The sequence below is a fragment of the Primulina eburnea genome, unplaced genomic scaffold, assembly GCF_022965805.1.
Source record: "Primulina eburnea isolate SZY01 unplaced genomic scaffold, ASM2296580v1 ctg153_ERROPOS1674940+, whole genome shotgun sequence".
NCBI classification, from domain to species: domain Eukaryota; kingdom Viridiplantae; phylum Streptophyta; class Magnoliopsida; order Lamiales; family Gesneriaceae; genus Primulina; species Primulina eburnea.
In genome coordinates this window covers 49569-64452 of record NW_027331000.1, presented here as the reverse complement: position 1 = coordinate 64452, position 14884 = coordinate 49569, and positions in this window count along the sequence as shown.

Here is a 14884-nt window from a genome sequence, read left to right as displayed (position 1 = left end):
AATCTAGACATCGAGGGGTATGGTGTGAACCAGGGCTAACGGCCAGAGGCCAACCAAGATTCACCCCAACCACCAAAATCGAAGGTACACACACACACATACGAAACCAGAAAAACGAAACCATGGACACTTGCGTTGTTTTGTTTAAAAACCGAGAGGACCATGAACCAAGCCATGAAAGGGCATCTTGGTCATGTCCTATACATGCCAAGGAGAGGTTCTAATCATGGCTATAGCCCCTAGGGCAGCCAAGACCAGAAAACTTCTCCTTTGACAGCAAGACAGGAAATCGAGTGCAAAAGAGACATGCTTGGGGATTTTCTGTATTTTATCAATTCTAGCAGGCATGGGGCTTGAACGACTGGACCAATATGCTCCTAACATGTCCTATTACATGTCTAGATGCAGCGCCGAGCCCCAGGAATCGAGCCAATCACCTGAATCATCAAAACAGCAGAACACGTGAAGTGCACAAGGAAGGCTAAAAAAATCTGTGCAGAATTTTACAAACACTTGTTGTCATATTTCGGTTTTCTTGCATAAAATCATGTACATGTGATGTTTAAAAATAGTAGTAGGACTTGATTGAAGAGCAAGAAAGATTATAAACATGCCTGGATATTTTGTTTTGAAGAAAACAAAAGGAATACACGACACGGCGCGGAGGAGACGGAGCGCTTTGCTTATCTTTTCTTTTACTCGATTTCTCTCCTATTCTTCTATGGCTCCTCACGGTTTCTTGGCTGGTTTTACTTCTGAATATTCTCTGAATTTCGAGATTGGGGGAGAGGGAAATGTCTAGGGAAGAGTATGGGAAGTTTGCAAGAGAAAAGGAGAGAATAATTCTTGCTATCTATTTAGTTGGTGAAAATAAGGAATGATAATGATATGATTTGATTTGAGGGATAATTTGTGGGGTGTATGGCTGATTTCTAGCTTAATAAAGTGAGGGAGGATAATGCTTAATTGTTAATTAGTGGTGGTTTAAAAATGGAGATGAATTATCTCCAAGAAAAGATTAAGGAAAGAAATAAAATGAATGAGTTGACAAAATCATTTAAATCTTAACAAGGGTGGCCGAAAATTTAATGGATAAAGGAGGGAAACTATCTCTTAAATATTGCATTTTTAATCTTTAGTGTTTTATCTTCCCATTAAATATTTTAGAGAATTAAAGATTTAATTATTGAAGTTTATTTACTACTTATCTCAACTTCTTTAAATAATTCCTTGAACATTATTTTTACACTAAATCACCTTATTATTAATCTTAAATAATTTTTTGGAATGTTTTCAAAATATTAAATTTTATCTCTTTACTCCAACTCCGGTCCGGCCTCACTTCATTAACTGCAAAGCTAACAATTAAACTACTGCATAAAATAATTAAATTTAAAGAAAAGAATTTAAATACTCATGCAATAAAAATCATTTTAATTTAAATACTAGGAATTATACATGGCTTAAATACATAGTCTTATTTACGGGTTCTACAGCGCGTGTGTGTGTGCGCGCGCGCGCGTGTGCGCATGTGTGTGTGTGTGTTTTTGTGTGTGTATATACGTGTGTGTGTGTGTGTGTATATATATATATATATATATGTTTGTGTGTGTGTGTGTGTGAAATAATATTATGCACCACCTCATAATTTAAACAAATTGTTAAATTGATAAATATATTGCACATATAATATACATTCAATTAAGTGGGCATATTAAGATTTACTATGGGACACCAAACATAAATTATGATTTAGTTGACGTCTCAAAAATATTAAATTTGAGTTGGCCCTATCTCCACATGTTTTACATTTGAGTTCTCTAACTTGTTCTATTTTAGAAATTGGTCCACTAAGTTTTCAAATTTTGTTTGTGGTACATATTAACTTTTAATTTTTGACTATTTGATTTATTTGCAGACGTGACATTACACAAATCAGCAATTTTCGATATCGCATAACCATTTCCGGTGATACATTAGCACTTCGAAGAAATAAGTCTAAAAAAAAGTTCAAATTTGGAGTACTAAAACCAAAATTTGAAAATGTAGTAGATCAAAACTCAAAATATGTATTTTAATGTAGTAATTATCTATTTGTTTATTAATTTTTATTAATTAGTTAAAAATATTTTAAAAAGTGATTATTAAAAATATCTTTTTAGATTTTGTAAAGCTTGTGGTATTCAGATTATTCATAATCTTTACACGAGAGTTAATTTAATTTCATCCAATCGATCCTCATAATCTATTGGAATCACACTAGGTCTCTACGTTAATTAAAAAAATTGTGACATTTACCAATAGGTCTGTTTCTTGTGTCGTATAAGTAGTAGCTTATATTTCAGGTAAATCCCTCATTCAAACATTCTCAATTTCTTCCATCATATTCTGCTTCATATTCTTTGATTAACTAGTACAAATGGCGTCGATTCTCTTGAAGTTTTCTTGCGAATTCCGTTCCGCGACCTGCTTAGGATTGCTCGATTCTCTGTTTTCTATATGATCGTGCATATCCCAATCCAATTTACAATTCTGATCGATCACCACCTTATCATCGATGATTTGGATGTTGCAGAAGAATTTGAGACTTGGGATTGGTTGTCGGATGATGTTCAAGAAACTGCTATAGCCCCAGACTCCAACGTAGATCGGAATATAAGATGGCAATTGAAGATAATGAGAATTAGGGAGGAAGATGAGATACAAGGCAACATATGCATTATTAGCCATGATGATTTGTATGAAAAAGCTAAATTGCGGCCACGAATATCACATACCTTGCATCAAACATTGAATGCAATTGAAGAATTTTTGCTCTCTTTGTATCGCCATGGCGCTAATGATCTTAGCATGTGAATGTGAGAAAAGAATGTGTGTGTATCCACTCCGTCGGGTAATCACTTGAATGATTTTATTGGGATATATTTTAACTAGACCCAAAGTTGGACAATACCAAAATTAATCAAGCCCAAAAGAAGGTTAGAAGAAGCAAATCAGATAAGAAATAACATTAATTCAAAATTTGTGTGAATATATCTGTAGTGTACCGTACTTTTACCGTTCAAAATTTGCGGAAAAATTTAAAATTTTCTTAAACATAACTTTCAAAGTTTGCCATAAAATATCTCAACCAAGTCCCCCATAAGACATGGTTGCTCAAAATAACTTCAATAAAATTTGCTCACAAAAGGTTTGCTCAAAGTGTTTCCCTCAAAACATGAAATCAGAGTAAATTAACATTTGCATAAAAACATAAGCATTGCGGTCCTCGGGTTAACCTCCCGCTCAGTCCAAGCCTGCCGCTTGGTCGCCACCTCCTGTCTCCTCATCAGCATACTCACATGCATCGATCAAGTCTAGTGAGTCTAAAGATTTAACACGTATAAACTGGGAAATAGCGAGTACTACATAATAAAACCGCATGCAACTTTAAAAATAGAACATACATACTTGAACTTGAATTTAACATTGTAAGGCTCGAGATTTTATTCCTGTAATCTGAGATTAATCTGAAATGATTTATTCATTAATCGAGATGATTATAAACGGAACGGATAAGATCGGGAGAGCCGAATGAAGAAATCACATTAAGTGTGAAGAATATGATCGGCGCATATGCGCGAATTGAATGCGCGCACATGCGTGGGACGTCCAGAATGTTTGGCGCATATGCGCGACGTAGATGGCGCACATGCGCGGGACAGACAGAATGATTGGCGCATATGCGCGACGTAAATGGCGCATATGCGCGAGCAGACAAAATGCTGGTGCGAGCTACCGGCGCATATGCGCGACTTTGTGCGCGCATATGCGCTCAACGTGCAGAACATGCACAACGCCACTTGCCCTTGTATCATGCAACATATATATATATATATATATATATATATATATATATATATATATATATATATATATATATATATATATATATATATATATAAGCATGCGAATTCCTTCATAAAAAAAGGAAACGAGGGCCAAAGAGATTTTCAGATTTTAAAGCATAGATTTGTGATTTTGTGAGATCCGTCCGTTTGATTTTGAATCCGACTTCAGTGCTGTATTCCTATCAACGCAGGCTACAACTGGACGTAAGTTTTGTTACGTTTAGACATGAATTGAAATTATGATATTGTCAGAATTGAATGTGAATCAGATATGGTGTTTCTACTACAGTAGACATTATATAATTGAAGTCAGATTAAAGAATAGACGGTTTATACAATTGTTTTGATTTTCAGAGTTGAATTGATTGAGATTTGATATCAGAGTTGTATTGTTATTCAGATTATGAATTGTACTGATGCTGATTATGAATTCTGGTATTATATCTGTGATGTTGAGATTGACGGGATTATCAAGACTGTATTATTATGCCGTCAAAACATCAGTTGATTTAGATTGATTAGATTCAGTAATGATTTCGGTTGTATCGTGATATAGTTTATATGAATTAGATTGTATCTTGTTCAGATATGGATCAGATTATATACTGATTTGAGTATTGACCAGAACAGGTTTTGAATTGAGTTATATACTGACATTGTAATTATACGATTGTCATTGCCAGACCGGGTATGGACAGATCAGAGTACAAGTTCGTCTTCGTCAGACCGGAATTGAGTTATATACTGACATTGTACTTATTTACTGTATATTTTTCATCTAAGCTGATATTAAGTTTAATTTTGTTTACTAAATCAAGGTCATACCGTATTTGTGAAAAATAATGTGGAAATGAACTGAAATTTTGAAATAATAAATTTAGAAAAATGGAAAAAATTAAAATGAGAGTTGTTCAAAAAACTGAACCAAGTTAAATTGAACTTAAGATCTTCTACTGAGAAAGCATCAGTATATCAACTACGCTACATGAACTTTGTTACAAAAAATTGACATTTTAATATAAGTAAAATAAAAACAGATTATGATGTCAGATTTTTTTGTTTTATTAAGAGGAAACTTATTAATAATAGTAATAGATGTAACTTTATATAAAATTTCTGTATTTAAAACTCCCATATGAAAAATTTATTATTTTCAAGATACTTTTAATAAAATTTCTGTATTTAAAACTCCCATATAAAAAATTTATTATTTTCAAGATACTTTTAACACAATAATGTCTTTTATTTTTACCTTGAATTTGGTAGTTAAAAAAATAAAATGTGATTGTTAGAAATAGTTTATTACATTTTTTGAAGCTTTTGCTATTCATATTATATAAGTGTTTTCACAGTCATACTGGACCAATGGATTTGACGGAGAACCGATCAAGTGTCCGATCCGGTCATAGCCCAAAAATTGTTTAATAGTTTTTTTTAAAAAAAATATAAATCTTAAATTTAATATTTAATTAGAGATATACAAATGATTATTTGAAATTTGGACTTTGTTAAAAATTATTTTAGTAGCGCTAATGTTTATTTAATGTATTGTTTTTGTTTTAAAAAATATGTATAACAATAAATATATATGTATATAGTTATTTAGTTTTAAAAATTTGGTAAATATATTTTTTTTATATTTAAATATATCTTTTAGGTTATAAAATATAAAATATATTAATATTTATATAATTTAACAGTATTCATGTTCATACAAGATCTCTAAATTTGTCCCTCTTTGTGGCACCTGTGTCTGTACGAGGAAGAGTGGCAAACAGGTTGTTAGATTCAAAGATTGGTTTTGAGATATTTTTGGAAAACAAAATTTCGCAAAGTTTTATTTGTAATTGAAAAAAATAATATTTGATTAACACATTTTTGGATTATAATTAATTTTCACATTTAATTAGATTTTAAAATTTTATGACAGAAAAAAATAAAGACATGTTTTAATTTCAACGATGTAAGGTTTATAAAATGATAAAATAAATACAAGATTTGTTCGAACGTATAAATCCTCTCAAGATTTGGTGACTAAATTTGAATCCAAATATAATGGTTCCTATTTAAACTTTGGATCAAGAATTAAAATCCCATTCCTAAAGGTACTCTATCCTATCGTATCCTATTCCAATTGGAATATTTTAGATTATGGTAACATTGTGTTCAATAAATAGTAGCTTATATATCACATAAATCTCCCATCCGACCATTCAAGAAAACACACGCTTCTTCAAATGGCATCCCTCTCTCAGCCGCAAGCGATGGATTATCTTCCCGCTTACTTTCAGATTCCGTTTAGTGACCTGCGGAGGATTGCTCCGTCGTCTGTGGTCGACATGGTGGTGCGATACCATACCAACAACCCGGGCCAATATCCGGATCCAACTTATGATAGTTACTACATGAATCATGCTCCCACGAGTTCTCTGGAGTGGAACATTCATCAAGAGCAACTTTACTTGAATATGCTCGGTCATGCTGCAAGAAATTCTTATCCTGTTTATTATTCCACCATCAATCCGATGCATACTACTTCATCTTTCAATCCACACGTTGCGTATTTTCAGGAAATCGATCATCACCTGATCATCGATGATTTTGATCTTGTGGAAGAATATGAGGATTTGGAATGGTTCTCAGATGATGATGTTCAAGAAACTGCTACAGCCCCCGACTACATAGTCGATCAGAATAGATCGCAAGACGACGAAAGATACAAAGACTTGAAAACAAGGAGAAGTAGAGAGGAAGATCAGATACAAGAAAATATATGCGTTGTGTGCCATGATGATTTGTACCAAAGCGAAAACGACGATGAGACGATTGCGACTCTGAACTGCGGCCATGAATATCACATACATTGCATCAAACGTTGGCTGCAACAGAAGAATGTTTGTCCTCTCTGTAACGCCACGGCGCTGCCTCAAGACTGATGTGCATCTTAACATGGTTAGATAAATTGTTAGAATTGTTAAAATTTAAAATTCTATGTTTCATTGGAACTGAATGTTTTCGTGATTTTTGGAAAATATAAAGCTCGATTTTTATATTAGATTGGAGAATCTGTGATTAATTTGTTTGGACATTATCATTAATTGATAGCTCAAAAATAATATTATAAATATAAATCTATAATGCAGCATTGGAGTTTCTTTTTTAATTTATGGGTTAGCAGGACTTTGCCGATCTCAATTATTTGACTATTCAAAATTACGTTATATTAATTACTTCATTTTTTTTTTTCACCTGTGATATAAATTTAATATGCCGATTTTTGGTTTTATTAAATATTTTTGAAGAATCTAAATATTGAATCTATTTCCTTAATCCCATTATCTGCTTTACTTTTTAACCCCCAAATATTTCCATTACCGTTAGGTTTGCTTCCTCCTATCAATTTCGTAATTCCAAATACGAGAAACGTGATATTTATCAACCAAGAGTCTATTAAATTAAAGATATTTGAAATCCAGTATGATTTTTACTAAATTGCAAGAGGCATTGGATCTAAAAGTCCTCTTGATTCAGTTTATCCACACGATTATGATGTACCCTTTGAAATTAACGATTTTCGAACTGCTCGATCCAAATGCACCATTTGATATTTTATAATTTAATAGGTATTTCAATTTTTGTTATTTTTGTTTTTAAAAAATAAGTAGGTCTTTTGTAAGATGATTTTTGCAGTTATTTATATATTTGAGATAGTTTAACTATGTCCATGTTTAAAATAAAAAACGTTATTTTTGACATAAAATATAATAATTTTCGTGAGTTGAGTCTGTCTCACAAAATTAATATATGAGAAATTGTGTTTTGAAGTTTTTTGTGCAAAAAATTTAGGTACCAATAATATGTAGGTATTAATTGATTGATATATATCTTTTCCATGGTCATTTTTAGATAATTTTAAAACTCCCATATAAAACTATTTTATTTCCAGATACTTTTAATACATTAATTATCTTCTTTGTGAAATATATTATCAGATTTTGCGAAGCTAGTGCTATTATATTACCTTTACACGTGAGTTAATATGTGTTTATCCAATCAAATATTAACAATCAAATTCTCATAATCAGATCTCAACATTAATAATGGGCAAAAACTTGCGTGAGACGATCTCACGGGTCGTATCTGTGAGACGGATCTCTTATTTGGGTCACTCATGCAAAAGTATTATTTTTTATGCTAAAAGTATTATTTTTTATTGTGAATATGAGTAAGGTTGACCCGTCTCACAGATTATGATCCGTGAGACGGTCTCACATGAGACTTACTCTTAATAAAAATATGATTTTTTAAAACTGTCTGAATTAATTATTTACCTTATTTACAATTTAATCAGCCATTAGAATCTCATTCCTTATAGATTTCTTTCTTATGTCCAATTCCTAATTTAAGATTGCATGCATTGAATGCAACGATCCTATTTATTATTGCTATTTTATTGTTTTAACCATTTCAAATATTTGATTTTATTTTATTTTAAATTTTTTATTTGTCATTCAAATAAACTAGGAATGGCCACCTCAATTGAGGTGTTTACCCAGATTTATTGTGCAACAAACGATCGGTTTTTAATATAAAAAAGATAAATAAGTGTTTATATTTGTATACTTAATATTTCGGAAAAATTTTAATGCATTATATTGTATAGATAATGGTGTTTATAAGAAATCAGGTATAAATTTCGTTAAAAAAAATATACACTACAAACGAAATCTGTAATGCCCAAGATTTTATATCGTGTTAAATTACGATTATTGATTTTTAATCAAGATGATTATGAAAGGGATAACCGAGACACGAAATGATATCATGTGTGAAAGTTTATGTGCGAGGACAGTAGCATCGGCGCACATGCGCGACCGGATGCGTGCACCTGCGCCAAACAGGCAGAAGACCTCGCGCATTTGCGCGGAAGATGTCGCGCATTTGCGCGAAGCCTATGCGAGGAACTCCAGAGAGCCTCGCGCATATGCGCGTAGATGAGTCGCGCATATGCGCGAGGCGATGTGTATGATATGCGCGGAGGCCGAGTGTCTCGCGCATATGCGCCGATGGAGGTCGCGCATATGCGCGAGACGTGTGCTACAAAGAATAAGCCACTTGCTTTTAAGCATGCAACGTATCTATATATATATATATATATATATATATATATATATATATATATATACAACTCATTGTTCAACAATGAAAAAGGGAAGGAAACGAAGCTCCGAGGAAAGAATTGCTCTTGAATTTCAGAATTTGATTTCAAACAATCCGTCAGTTCAAATTTAAATCCGAGTACGGCATTGTATTCCTAGCAACGACAGCTACTACAAGACGTAAGCTTTGTTACGTTTTGTTAAGATCCGAAATTATGCTATGTCCAGAATCAGATACGATTCATATATAGTGCTCTTGATATAGCATACATCATAGAATCGAAGTCAGATTAAGAAACAGATTGAATTGTGGAATAGCATACTTCTTTATCGAAACCATCGAAAAAATCATCAGTACTTGTATTCAATCTAGTCTCTATTGATCTTTGTTCAACACTGGCATAACCATTATTATTTGTATAATTGTCAACCAAATTATAACACATTTTTTGAATCTTTCTAACAGGTTCTTTAAAAGCAATCTCTCTATGTGTTCTTTTGAAACAATACTCAACCAACTTTGTCTTATATCTTGGATCTAAAATAGTAGCTATTCCCATAACTCCATGAATATCACACCAATACTTCTCAAATTTGGAAAGCATCCTTTCAGTCATAGAAGAAATTACCTTGTTAGGATATGTGGTCCACTTGAGCAATGAAGCTTTAATTTCACAAACCTTGTGAAAAAAGATATTTTTCAATTTTTGAAGTCAAACATGGAATAAACTTAAAAGTGGAGAAGATGAGAAATTGAATGAAAAATAAAATAGCGGTAAAACCTTGAAACGTAAAAGTGCAAGTGAAAAGGAAGAGAAAAGAAAAAGTACTGATTTACTTGGATTTGAGAAGATGAATCTTTAATATAAATAAGTATAATTACTATATATATATACATATATATATATATATATATATATATATATATATATATTTATATATACTAATTTAAACGAGTATTCGGGTCGGGTGTGAGTCGGATTATATCAAACCCGCCTCCATACCCGAACCCGAAAATCTCCATACCCGATTACCCAATTATTTAATCGGGTCTACAAATCCCTCCATACCCTCTTCTATTCGGGTCGGGTATCGGATCCTCCAACGGGTTCGGAGGAAATTGTCATCCCTACATTTAAATCACATTTATCATATTTTTATTTTGTTGGATATTGGCAGTGTTGTTAAAACTGAAAAACAAGCTATAACTAGACTGAATCTTGCTAGCATAATATTAAGAAAATCTAGACATGATAACAACATGATTATATTCTATGAAAATTTTTAGATATTACATATTTAATAAGTACAAAATGCTTAGTTATATTCACAATATTATAAACTTATTTTAATCTTTGTTTCCGACCGTTGGATTGTACCTGAGGAAAATAAACCCGATAACAAAGTGATTTAATTCCTAGTGTATTGACCAGTATCTAACCGTAAAAATTTAAACGATTTTAAACAAAAGTATTGAGAAAATGTAAGCATATGATCTTAACCTATTGAGAACTAAATAACTTATTAGAACAAAACGTTTAGAATTTATAATAATTATTTCGTCAAACATTAAATACAAGCTATTGAATGTCCCCACTCATAAACGTTAATAAATTTGGATAAGCTACATTATCTATTGGCTATTATGGAGCATATCCACAAGTCAAAGGTCATGTATAGCATCTACCGATCAAAACCGGAAACCAGATAGATACATCAGACATTGGCAAGTTTATCAATAACATGTCAAGTGATGCACATCTTCAAATGGTCAATAATAGCTATGTCAACAAAAAAATTTGGTCCATCAATAACAATAATAGGTTATTTATGTATTGTATTGTAGCGTAACGAAATTAAAGCGTCGTAAAGAATAAATAAAAACAAGTTTCATGAACGTTGGTTTTGTAAAACTTAATCCAAAGTTTCTAGTAGGTCGATATAGATATTTTTTAATTGAACGTTTTCTAGATGGTAAGATAAATGTTTAGTATTTGTTTAATGTACATACTGGATTCAGCGAATAATGTTGATATCTAGCTCTGTTTTTATATCGGCTGCGTAGTCTAGCAGAAGAAGAAGCTTTGATTCCATATTAAGTACTCTACGCAAGATAATGGCCCAAACTGGGTTCAAGTAAAATAATTTTATTAGTTCTTTGTCTTCTTTTTGAAATAGACTGTTGTAGTAACATTGGCTGCAGTTGATACATTCACAATAATAGTTGTTTTCCATTGAACTTGGTTTAGAAGAAGTTCGTGTAGATATTTGAAAAGTATTCATCGTTTGGGCTCATAATAAATTCAAAGTTGCTCCTGCTACTCAGCCTAGAGCCTTGAGCATTGTACAAGGACTGCCCAACGAGGTTTATTATGCTCGCAAGAGATGAAGAAATTTTCAAATACCTACTTGTCAAATAGAAGAAAGTAGATGAATTTATATATGTTATATGAAGTAGGGTGAGTCATAAATAGATTATGATACATGTTGCGATTGGTTTTGGCCACCTCAGTACAAGTAGATTAGTCATTTATAATTATTGACAAGTGGTATGGTATCATTCGATCCTTATATTTCAGTTATTATCATATTATAAATAAATTATTATTTCGGCTCATGTACAAAACATGGCTGAAAACATGATTTCCTATAGTGCCAACTGTCACCACTTGTCATAAATTATGTTTTTTTTTTAATTTTCTTTGAAGAAAATAATTATGGTATTTTAGATATTAGTAGAGATTATGGTATTTCTTATAAAGCCACCACTTCAATATCGACACTAAGTTATAATATTAAACAAATAAAAAATATCTAATTTTAAGATTGTGTTGTTCGTTGATATACGATAATATGTGAAATTAAGCTGACTATAACACACACAAAAATACCTAATTTAACCTATGCTTTGGCAACACTAAGGGTAATGGGCAAGCCAGGGTAAAAAAGATAAAAAAAGAGAGTATGCAATATCAATATATTTGGCTGACAAAAAGTCAATATATTTTTATTACATTAAATGAATATTCTTCCACAATTTTGACAAATCGTAAAACTTAAATATACATTCTTAAAAAATATTGATAAATATTAAGATATTATATCAGCATTTGTCCCTAATGTTTAAGATACACCTTTGTCACGAATGTTAACAAATCTAATATCATGGGTTTCGGTGACGGTAACATTGACAGATAATAAATTGACTTATAGTAGAGTTAATATCAATTATCTTCAGGAATTTTGTTGCATATTAGATCTGAAATCGATATCTTTCATGGATATTGACGATCTTTAACTTAAAGATCAATAATTTTCTAGAAATATTGCCAAATCTTTGTTCGAATATCAATATTTTTTTTTAGAAATATTGACAAATTTTAAGTCTTAGATCAATATTCTTAAAAAAATCCTTACCATTTATATGTCTTAGACCTTATATCATATATCTGTTTAGATCATCAAAATAAAATCATGCCATGCTATTTCACGAGCATCCATACAAATTTAAAAGTTGTTTTCTTCTTGAGAACAACCAAAAGTAAAACATTTGCGCTGGTAATAGTTTACAAATTTAATAGGAAATAAATGGGAGATAAAAGAATTCTGAGAAATACTCGTAGCTATATTATTCATGACTAAGACTACTATAATGCTACGTTTGGTTCAAGTGATAGGATTATTGAATGATTATCACGTAAATGATAAGCAAAATGATTATTTACAGGTTTGTATGGTATGCTGTAGACATTGTCTTGTTTGGTTTGATTTTGAAGGGCATGATTAACTAATAAATTATCTCTGTACTACCCAAAATACCCTTTCAGAGATTTTGCCTAATTTTCAAAGTTAGACCCACTTTTTTCTCGTAACCTCACATTTCCGTCGACTTCACTCCTCCAGCAACTATCTTGCAAGAAAACCCTAGGACGCCTCACCGTAAACATCTCCGCTTAGATGTGATAATTCTTCCCCAAAATGTGTGGATCGTGATGCGTTCCAGGTGATTCCAACATCCCAAGGATTCAAATTTGGGTTGTTCACGTTCATACTCGTTCGAAATCGAAGATACATTATGTCAAGAGTCTATTAAATTAAAGATATTTGATAATTTTATAATTTTAAAACTCCCATATAAAACTTTATTATTTCAAGATACATTATGTCAATATTTTATTTCATATGTATATATAGCGTATTTTATTTTACTTAATTAGTTAGTTATAAATATTTTAAAAATTTATTATTACAAAATATCTTATCAGATTTTGTAAAGCTAGTGCTATTCAGATTTATATTCCTTTACGCGTGAGTTAATTTATGTTTATCCAATCAGATATTAACGATCCAATTATCATAATCTATATATTCTTCCTCATTAATTGATAAGTATTGGAATCATACTAGATCCCTGCATTAATAAACTACCTAATTTAGAGTTTTAAATCATGATATATGTATATATATAATACTATGCAACTCATAATTTGAACCAATTGTTAAATTGATAAATATCTTTGCACATATAATTTACATTCAATTAAGTGGGCATATTAAGATTTACTATCACCACATGTTTTACATTTGAGTTCTCTAACTTGTTCTATTTAAGAAATTGGTTCCACTAAAGTTTCAAATTTTTTTTGTGGTACATTAACGTTTAATTTTTTACTATTGATTTTTTTTGCGGACATGCCATTACACAAATCGGTAATTTTCGATGTCGCGTAACCATTTCCGGTGGTACATTAGCACTCCGACGAAATAAGTCTAAAAACCAAAAAAAGTTCAAATTTGGAGTACTAAAGCCAAAATTTGAAAACGTAGTAAATCAAAACTCAAAATAGGTATTTTAATTGTAACGTCCAAAAGTCAACCTACGTAAATTAAATGCATGTAAATGAATTAAATTGCATAATTATTTTATTAATTGATTTTAAAGAAGCGTGGAAAAACAAGGGAACTGAACTGGCTTCAAATACTACATCAAAAAACAGCAAAACTACTAAGTTACAAGCACAAGCTCACCTAATTCGAACCAAGAAGCACAAGCAAAGGAAGCTCACGCACGGCTCGCTAACAGGGCTCGATCTGCTCCTTTCTTCCCGTTCCAGCCTCTACAACCGTTGTCCAGAACTCAGCTACCTTCTACGGTGGTTGCTGCTCCGATTCCGGTAACTGCACGATCCGTTTCTGGTGAGGAAAGAAGGGCGACGGGTTTGGGGAAGAAAAGGGGTTACGGCCGTTTTGGGGAAGAAGGGCGACGGGTTTGTATTTGTTTTATGTCCTTAATTAATGACATATATAAATTTATAACCTTAATTAACGACAACTTAAAATTTTTGTTGTTAATTAACGACTAAAAAATTATTTGTCGGTAAATTAACGACAATTTTTTAAAAATCCGTCGTTAGTAGTGACAGAAAAATAAATTATGTCGTTATATTATATTTATGACAGATTTTTTATTTCCGTCGTTAATTAATGAAAACATATTTAATTTCTGTCGTTAAACACAATTTTTCTTGTGGTGGCCCCTCAAGATTTAAATTCAATCAACCACTTAAAGTTATAATTAGTTTCTCCCCCAAACTTTTGAAAGTTTGAATTGATAAAACTAGAAGGGTGAGTAATCAATGTAAATATTTTCAAAAAAAATGATATTTTTAAAATATGCAATGAACAACTAATAACACAAAAATATCCAACATATGAATACATGAATCAACATCTAGTTTAAACAAGAATAAGCAACTCAAACTCATAAATTTCAACCAACACAAAATCAAGACATGTTTGCCAATTCCGAAATTCATAAACATTGAAAGTGTTTCT